Source organism: Nicotiana tabacum, chromosome 9 (assembly GCF_000715075.1).
Source record: "Nicotiana tabacum cultivar K326 chromosome 9, ASM71507v2, whole genome shotgun sequence".
Lineage (NCBI taxonomy): Eukaryota > Viridiplantae > Streptophyta > Magnoliopsida > Solanales > Solanaceae > Nicotiana > Nicotiana tabacum.
The window spans coordinates 10,412,234-10,421,405 of NC_134088.1; the positions used below are offsets into that span (position 1 = coordinate 10,412,234).

A 9,172-nucleotide genomic window follows, 5' to 3' on the forward strand; every position below is an offset into this window, starting at 1 on the left:
GACGAGCAAGAGTTTAAGTGTGGGATGTTGATGTTTAGCTTAAAGTATATATATTTGTATGTATATCGCCTCATATTTTACTTTTGTTTCATGGATTTAGGAAGTGAAATGTGTTGATTTATGTTAATTGGATGTGTTTTTATGTGTAGGAATGATCCGAGAGCAATCGGGGGGCGATATGTGCGAAATTAGAGCCAAAACGGACAAAAACAGGGAAATGGCATATTTCAGCGCCACATGTGGCGCCCAGCCCTACCTGTGGCGCCAAAAACAGAAGCTAAAATATTGGAGCGACGTGGAGGGCGCCTGGCGCTAGCAAGGGCTCCAATAACGTGAATTTTCTCCAATTTCACCGGGATAAGGTTATTTCGGCCCTAGACCTACCCAACATGTATAAAAGCAAGACTAAACATATTTTGAAGGAGGAGGACGCCACTTTGGGGGGATCAAACATACTTTGGAGGAGAATTCACGTGGGGCAACACACACCACGCTTGGAGGAGGCTTCTAACTAGTTTTTCTTCTCTTCTCTTCCTTTAATTTCATAGTTTCTTAGTTCTAGAGTTTTGGGTGCTACATGAACATTGTAGTTTGAAGCTTGAATTGTTCTTATTATTTTATTATATTGGTTTATTTATTCAATCTTGCGCTTAATTATTTGATTGTTTGATCACCAATCGAATACTATCTATGAATCTAGGATTGAACTCGGGAGAGGGAATTCTAAATTGCATATAAGATTGAGTAGAGCAAGATCTTAACTCTTAGGGAGGGCAGATTAGCGGTTAGGATAGGAATATTCCTAATCGCCTTGCTTGGTTACTATACAGGAATTATCACTGTGTTCTTGTTAATTCTAATTCCATAGGAATATATGTGTTAGAGTAGCTTGAATATGCAAGTTGTACTTCAGGAGAAGGCTACGAGCAATATTAACCCTATCAACCAATAAACCAGATAAATTAATTAGACGATTTAAGTGGAAAACTCAACGGGATTGTTAGCCAACCCATAACTCTAGAATATTCACTCACATTGAATTCGTCTCTATAATTCGCCAACTTGTTTTCTTTAATCTCTCAATTTGTTACTTTGGATTAAATTTTGGTTAAATATCCATACGTTAGGATTCGCTTGAATAGATTAATTGTTTGGTTTAATTTAGTTGATAGTTAATCATAAGTCCCTGTGAATACGATATCTGAACTTACAATCCTATATTACTTGTCGGCCACGTATACTTGCGTGTGCGTTTGGAAGCAACAATCACATCGTCCGTTATGAAGTCATGTTAAGAGTCTCTTAGTCGAGCTAATATCAAATTCATGTGTTTTAAAGTGACTTCGCGTGTTTGAATTTCGTTGATCAACATAAGTGCTTAAATTGATTCAGGATTGTAAAAAAATAAAATTACTGTTTATAAAATATTCAACTTGTTGCATTATTTAATCCATTAGATTCTGTTTATATAGGAATAATTTGGGTACATGTTAAAGAACACTTACCTATTAGAATAGTAAAAGAGATTTTATATTATGATTTCACCAATTGTCGCAATTCTTTCCACTATATCTCTTATTATTTCACCTTAAATATTCTCTATTGATCGTAAGTACTTCAGGTGTCGTAATTTTCTTCCGAGCAATCACAATAATTTACTAGGCATATTCTCCTGCACTATGCTAGCTGGCACTATTTTACCACTTACTATGACCACGTCAAAGCTTTATTATTCCTAAACTCACCACGTCAAGGCTTTATTATTTCTAAACTCACATAAACCCTCCGTATTGATTCCTCACATGTTAGGAGAGACGTTGTTCAACAACCACCTAAATATTTACCCTAGCAATATGTAATAAATAGGTAGTCAATTGATGGTCATTCAATCAACTAAAATAAAAACATAGTTAAACAAATAGAAAAATTCAAATGCTCAATTGAATAAAAACATACCAAGAAAGACTTTTGGTGAAATATAATGACAATCTAAAAATATTAGGAAAACTTTCATTCGAAAAGGACATAATTTTAAATAATTTTGTATTTATCATGTTGTATTGGATGTAATTGGAAGATCCAAAACACATTTATACAAGAGAATTTTTCGTAAAGCACTATCCTTTAGTGGTAATTAGCTATCTATAGATACCATTTACTATATTACGGATTGTAGATATGTTTTCTGTTGTTATAAGATGTATTAGATGTATTTAAGCTACTGTATTCATGAATACAATAGCAAAAATAGGCGTGAATCAGGGAAGTCCAACTAATCAGTTGTTGTATTCGAGTGTATTCGACTGTATTCATGGCGTGAAACATGAGATTACAGCTGGACATATTATTGTATTCGAGTGTATTTGACTGTATTCATGACGTGAAACATGAGATTACAGCTGGACAGATTATTGTATTCGACTGTATTCACGGCGTGAAATAGGGGATTACACTGTTTTTAAACGGAAAGTGAATCAATTAACATAATAGACTCCTAATATAACTCAACAAACTCAATTATAACACATAAATTTGTATTTCCAGTTATAAAAAAGATTCTCAACTGAAAAACACCCCAAAAACATAGCAATCTTCAGAGAAATTATATAATACATCTGAAAACAAAAATTATATTAATTAAAATATATATATATGCATGGAATATAGTGAGACAGTGAATACAATAAAATACATAGAATACATCGGGATATATTGAAATACAATGAAAAAAAAGATAATGAATACAATGAAATACATAGAAAACAGCGAGATACATTGAAATACAATAAAAAAACGACAATGAATACAATGAAATACATGAAAATACAGCGAGATACATTGAAATACATTGAAAAATATTAACAGAAAATTCAAGCTGCTCAGCCCCCAACTCCGTCGTCTTTGTTCAAGAGCAACCCTAATATTGTCTCGTTGAAGCAGCATCAGTATCCAGTAACTAATCCTTATAATTATTGGCTTTCGGAAGTATGTGTCGACCCTTGGTTTCGGAAGCATCGAATTACCTTTCTTTCTTGTACTGAGATGGAGTTTCAACACCTGGTTTCGTTCTTACTATTCATCTCCTTCATCTTTCTTCACTTTTGATTATTAGAATAGAGGAAATCGAGCAGACTAGGCACTTCTCAGTTGGCAGCCACATTTCGATTTCTCAGTTGGCAGCTTTTTCGAATTACCTTTCTTTCACTTTTGAGGGGATAAATTTGAGGGGAGAGAGAAAAATAATACAAAACTTATTTTATGGCTTAATGGTAGGAGGTGACCATAAATAGATATTTGGTTATAAAAAATCAAAAGGTAGCTATGGAATATAATTTTTTTAAAAGGGTATTTATTTAAAATAAATAAGATATCAATATTTGCTACAGGAGGTAACTAATCCTTTATACAATGACTCTCCACTGGGATTTCATTGAGTGTTCACTTGGGCCAACCTCAAGCTGAAACTGGGCTATAAGCCCAAAAGTTTAGAATGAGGATTGGGTAGGGGTCGCGCGAATGGAGGCCTCCACTATCACAAATTATGACGTAGACTCGACCATTTGGGCCGATCTTAGGCTAGCACCCCTCCAAAGTGCAATGGAGGTCACAAGCCTAGGCAAGGCCTTTTTGATCACCCATTGACCTCGTCCAGGTAAGTATGTTAACCGTCAGCTTAGCCCAAATTTTATTGTACAACATTTCCGTAAAAATAGCATGGTATAGCCAGTTTTCGGACTGGTCATTAAAAAATAGCCAGCGTTTACCAAGTCAATAAAAAATAGCCACTATTTTGCTGCAACAAAGACCGGTCCAGCATAATATACTGGAGTTCGGTGCATCTGTATATGAACTCCAGCATATTATGTTGGACCGGTATACTTTGTTGGCTCCAGTATAATATACTGGAGACTAGAGCACCGGTGCTCCAAACTCCAGTATATTATGCTGGACAGATATACTTGCTGGAACTCCAGTATATTATGTTGGAGTTCTAGTGTACTTATGCTGGAACTCCATCATATTATGCCGGAGTTCCAGCATACTTATCCTGGAACTCCAGTATAATATGTTGGAGTTCAAGTATACTTATTCTGGAACTCCAACATAAAATACTGGCGTATTTTCTGGGTTTTGAACAGTGTTTTCGTTTAGATTTATCTTTACATGAAAAGTGGCTAAATTTCGATTACTTTTGAGAACGACCAGTCATAAATCTGGCTATTTTTAAATTTCTCCCAGCATTTCCTCATTCTCTGTTTGTATTGGCCAGTGTGGGATTAATAAACTAAGGAAGAAAGATTCTAGCCAAATTTCCATTATTAAATATGTCTAAATAAGACTTTTTAATGCTAAATTTTCTATCTTCTAGGGTGATTTTTCTTTTCTTTGAAAAATTTGTCGCAGCATATTAACCTTCGGAACTATAGAAGTTCATAGTTTTTGAATAATCAAATATGTGCAATATATCTAAGTACATTGAAAATATAATGGACGGATGAAAACTAAAGACTGGACTTATAAGTTTAACCATCCAATATTCGAGATACACTAATCCAACTAATATAGGGAGGATAATGTATACACAAATTTTATTCCTACTTTGAAAGATAAAGAGGTTATTTTCGATAGACCCTCGGCTCAAGAATCTGAGAACCCGAGGCAGCCTACCAAAAAGAGTTTAAATTTTTCCTCCCTGAAAGATTCTCAATTCTCATTGCTTAAATTCAAGAACTTCTAGTGAAGGTGAAAGTGGCATTTACAAAATTATGTCTTTAGACTATTCATCATAATTAGTTTCTCTGAATATATACTGCGCCACTAATTCGTCTAAACAAATTTCATAAACATGAGAAAGAAAGGAGATTTGCAAAAGATCTGGAGACCATAACATTTATTCATTTAGAAAGCTACAACAACAAACATAGTGTAGTCCGAGTAGTGAGGTCTGAGGAGGGTAGAGTGTACTCAGACCTTACCACTTCCTTTATAAGGCAGGGAGGCTATTTCCGGTAGATCCTCGGCTCAGGGTGAAAAAAGAGAAAGGGCAATAACAAGCACACCAATCTAACAACTAAAGCAGAAATACAAAACTAACCCTAATAATACAAACAGAAAACTTGCAGTAGAATGCTGAGTTTCAATATACTATATAAGCTTTTTAAATTTTTGGCAAATATTGGTACCAATTATTTTCATTCTTCACCATGGAAATAATGATGCAAGTTTTGTAACTTCACTTTGACTATGGATTCTTGTAAATGGCTAGAAAAATACATAACGACGTCGCTAAATGTTCTAACTAGATTCAATGCTTAAGTTCAAAAATACATATATTGATTTAGCAAATAAAAAGCAAGACCCGTTAAAAAATTTAGACTAAATTTGGTGGGGTGCGCCAGGATTTGGCCGTAGTGCAACACCAAAACGACGCGCAAAGGTCCAGGTAGCAAGCTACCTTAATGGACCCTTCCCCTTAAACAAATGAGTTAATATCATGTGAGTCGATGACTCACATATCAGATATTAAACTGATAAGAACAGATACTACACTTGATCTTAGCCAAAAGGCCGAGAAAGGTATGCTTTACCATGTACTTGGCTTGCTGTTTTATACCAATTCTCTCCTTTCTGGCTTTTGTTAGCTTTGGATGTGGTATTTCTGTTGGCTGGAGAATTTTATGTTCATATACCCAACTTTTAGCCTGAAGGCACAATACTAACTCTTTTTCTCTCCATATGCTAAGTTTATAAGTTCCACATTCAGTTAATGGACAAAGATGAAATATCAGCCAAAAAAATGATTATGATTTAAAGATCTGTTCTACCATTTGGCCGATATTGAACCTCGTGCTTCTTCTTTTTTTATCAATATTAAATGTTGGTAATCTTAAACAAACAGAGTTATGTCAAAGATAATTACCCAAGTAAGGTCCAACAATACAAGTATCTAAAAAGAAATGCTTATATGTGCATATATTGAATGATAACATGAAGGGGAGTCTTGGAGCAACGGTAAAGTTGTTTCTTGTAACCGTCATGGGTTCGAGCCGTAGAATCAACTATTGATGTTTGCATTATGGTAGTCTGCCTACATACCCTTTGGAGTACGGCCCTTTCCCAGATTCTGGATGAACACAGGATGTTTCGTGCACCGAGCTGACCCTTATACTGAAAGAATAACATACATGAAATAACATACATGAGCCACTTTGAGCTATACTGCGAGAAACAAAATTTGACGTCCTATGTTTAGGGTAGATCAATCAATTCACAACTAATTATCTGCTTCACCTTACAAATAGGGGCGAAGCCAGAATTTTCATTAAAGGGTATCAAAATATAAATAATTAGATACATCGAAAAGTTAAGGGGAGTCAACATATAATAAATATATACATAAAATAAAAAAAATTATCTAGCAATACATTGTAATTTTCCGGCAACCCTTTGTTCCATGTGGCTCCGCCACTGCTTACAAAACCCAACTCCTTTCATACCCTTTGGGAGGCCCTTCAGACTTCACACCCAAAAGCAACTGAGCTCGTCGTCCAAATACTTCGCACTTCAAAAGGAAACAATTCCACCATATCAAATCGGTTGTTTCAAAAAAGGGGACTTTCATTGTTTCGGATAATGAATTTAACAATACAGTACAACCAATTTTAATGAAAAAATCAAAACTAACATTGTTTTGAGATAATAATACAATATGATACAATGGGAACAACCATCCAAACAAGCTGTTATATGTAGCTAACACAGTTTTAGGAAAAAGGCGACAATTAGAGAACTTAAAGAAAAAAATTAAAGAACTTTTTGGAAAAGAATTTAACTAAACAAAAGTTATCAAAAAAATTTCAAGAGATTCTCTTAGTCCAAACGGCTTATTAGACGAACATAAAATTTTATATACCAAATCTTAAATGTATTAAGTGTAATTGATCCTTGATCTTGATTTTTTCTTTTTTACCTCACTTACCCCATGGATAGAAAGTTTAACAGGTATTGCATCTCTTTCGATAAGAATAACAAACAGATGATTCAAGAATAGGACCAGAGGCCCAAAAGTTTGAACTGAGGATTGGATAGGGGCTGCGCGAACGCAGGCTCCCACTGCCACAAATTATAACGTAGGTTCGACCACTTGGGCCGACCTTAGGCTAGCACCCCTCCAAAGTGCAATGGAGGTCACAAGTCTAGGCCATGGGCCTTCTTGATCGCCCTTCAACCCCGTCCAGGTAAGTATGTTATACAGTCAGCATAGCCCAAGTTTTGTTGTACAACATTTGCTCATTCTCAGTTAGTATTTGCCGATGTGGGATTAATCAACCAATGAAGTCAGAAAAACACTCTTTTGTGACATTTACATCTTCAGAATTTTAAAAGGCAAAATACCTTAAACTACCCTTAAACTTGGCTCAAATTATTAGAATCTTTCCCGAGCTATGTCCGGTCTTAATTACCTCCCTTAACTTGGCCTTTTGAGGGTCATTACCCCCTAGACGTTGATGTGGCAAAAAGTGCGGGTGCATTCACCTTCCACGTGAATTTTTCTGTCTATGTGGTATTTTTTTGAAAAATAAAATATTTTTTTACCTTTTTCAGAAAAATCCGCGTGACAATAAGATTTAGGGGTGAATACTAATAATCTGAACCAAATTTAGGAGTGGTTTAAGGTATTTTGCCTTTTAAAAACAATAAGATTTTGCAATTTCATCCAATTATAGGTCGATCAAACAAATATCCTAAGTGTGAGAAATTCTCTCTGTTTTAATTCGGTTTCAAGATGTATATTTCTTTAAAAAAAGTTATCGGCAAACTATTTTAATAAATATGTCCTTTTGTTCCTCTTATGAAAATAAAATGTAATAATACGAAAAGAGAATAATTTCTAGTGTATTTATTCTCTATAGAGATTGTTAACGCAGTCCATAAATCCACGAATTTTATTTAAATTAGTAACATCAAAATTAGTCTACACTAACCTTTTTTAATATGTCTTTGTTTCAAAATAGGGTTAACCAACTCTAATGTTTAAAATTATGAGTCATTGCCACATGATCATAATAGGAAGATAAATATCTCCCTTCTTTCTTTTTTTCACGTACATATTACTTTGGGTCAGTAACATTTTTGTATAATCAAAGTACAAAATCACATACTAATTAGGCAATATTAAGCAAGGCCCGTTAAGAAATTTAGACTAAATTTGGCGGGGTGCGCCTGGCCCATGCAGTAGTGCAACGCATGGGCGACGCTTGAGAGGCCAGATAGCAAGCTACCTTAATGGACTCTCCCCCTTAAAAAATTGAGTTAATATCGTGTGAGTCGATGACTCACATATCAGATATTAAACTGATAAGAACAGATACTACACTTGATCTTAGCCAAAAGGCCGAGAAAGGTATGGTTTAGCTTGTTCACGGCCTGCTGCTTTTATATCAGTTCTCTCCTTTCTGGCTTTTGTTAGCTTCGATGTGGGATTTCCTGCAGATTGAGAATTTTATGTTTCATGTATGCGCGCCTCTTTATGCCAAGCGAAGTAACTAATTCTTCTCACCTTATGCAGAGCATATTATTTTCACGTCTATTTTAATCGACAAGAAAAATTTCAGCCAAAAAAAAAAAAAGTCATGATCTGAATGTCTGTTCTACCAAATAATGTGAAACTATAAAGGAGTGGCTTAATTTAATAGAACCCTAGGGGACCTATGCAGAGGGTTCACCGGCACACGTAAAGTTCGACAAAATTCCGTGTATACAAGTATATGTCTTTATAAAATAATGATATATTAATAGTGGGCACCCTAGATACAAAGCAAAATTTAGTTGAATAAAAAAGTGCACCCGCAACTTCAAATTCTAGATTCGCCTCTAGACTCCTACCAAATAATGTCAAACTAAAAAGGAGTGGCTTAATTTAATAGAACTTCTGGTTCTATACACGATTCTTTGTTGATAATCTCAGGTGGGAAGAGGGATTAGCTGTGGGATTATTATTATATGAAAATAGTTGTTGTAGTAGTAGTTAGAAATTAGAACCCATTTTTTGTAAGAGGCTGAGAAGAAAATTTTTATAATACACATCGGAACCCATTATTGATGGTCATGACTCATGTACTCAGGAGCGGACCGAGTGAATAAACTACGGGTTTTCTGGAATCCAGTAACT

At 34.9% G+C, this 9,172-nt stretch overlaps 4 non-coding genes across 4 annotated transcripts; all 4 read right to left on the reverse strand.

Moving 5' to 3' along the window:
• Positions 1 to 3,501: 3,501 nt before the first annotated feature.
• LOC142164520 (U1 spliceosomal RNA) lies at positions 3,502 to 3,660 on the reverse strand. The gene has a single exon (XR_012695282.1). It is a non-coding gene; the product is annotated as a U1 spliceosomal RNA (small nuclear RNA).
• Positions 3,661 to 5,385: 1,725 nt separating this feature from the next.
• LOC142164523 (U2 spliceosomal RNA) lies at positions 5,386 to 5,581 on the reverse strand. The gene has a single exon (XR_012695284.1). It is a non-coding gene; the product is annotated as a U2 spliceosomal RNA (small nuclear RNA).
• A 1,504-nt stretch (positions 5,582 to 7,085) lies between these two features.
• Positions 7,086 to 7,246, reverse strand: LOC142164519 (U1 spliceosomal RNA). The gene has a single exon (XR_012695281.1). It is a non-coding gene; the product is annotated as a U1 spliceosomal RNA (small nuclear RNA).
• Positions 7,247 to 8,212: 966 nt separating this feature from the next.
• LOC142164522 (U2 spliceosomal RNA) lies at positions 8,213 to 8,408 on the reverse strand. Its single transcript, XR_012695283.1, has one exon. It is a non-coding gene; the product is annotated as a U2 spliceosomal RNA (small nuclear RNA).
• Positions 8,409 to 9,172: the final 764 nt, after the last annotated feature.